This window comes from Octopus bimaculoides, chromosome 18 (assembly GCF_001194135.2).
Source record: "Octopus bimaculoides isolate UCB-OBI-ISO-001 chromosome 18, ASM119413v2, whole genome shotgun sequence".
Taxonomy (NCBI): domain Eukaryota; kingdom Metazoa; phylum Mollusca; class Cephalopoda; order Octopoda; family Octopodidae; genus Octopus; species Octopus bimaculoides.
The window spans coordinates 3342726-3343522 of NC_068998.1; positions in this window are offsets into that span (position 1 = coordinate 3342726).

Below are 797 nucleotides of genomic sequence, written 5' to 3' on the forward strand. Positions count from 1 at the left end.
AGAGACAGAAAGTGGAATTCCCGAAACTTTTTATTCAAAACGACTACGACCGTTTCAACCCATACTTACAAGTGAGATGCTGTACAAACAATTGCCATGCTCCATAGGTACAGATGCGTATCCTCTGGTCACTTTTCAAAGAGTACCTCGTTTTTTACTTACCGTTTCGTTCATTTCTCTAGCAATACAGTTTTGGTTTGTGTAGCATTCCATCCGTCTCCACAAGGAACTGAGATGTAACGAAAGAATCGTTCTCATTTAAGCAATGAAATTGCGAATACAAGAATAAACGAATAAGGAAAGAAAGAAAAAGCGTAATACACCGATGATGAGACAGTTAAATAAAAACATAAAATATAAAATATACATGCGATCAGAATAGAACAAAAAGAAAAACAATAAACAATCGGACATTAATATTGACCTTTACATTTCATCCAAACAACACACACGCACACACACACATGAAAGTTCAGGATTCAAGTGCAACAGGGACTTCTATGGTAAAGCACCGGGTCAGGTCAAAGAAAAGGGAATTGTTTAGACGGGTGGTTCCCAAAGTGTACGGCATTGCCCTCCTGGGGATGGGTGGAAAGTTCCAAGTGGACTTTGAAGAAAAATGGGGCGATAATGGAGTAGCCAAAAGGGGCGATATTTGTAAAAAGCAACAAAATAATGGGTTCTGTAGTCTGTGCCTGAACGAGCTAGGTTTCTATTTGAGACCTGTGAAACACTAAGTCACATGGAACCGAAGCAAACTCTTTAAATTATATATATATATATATATATATATATAT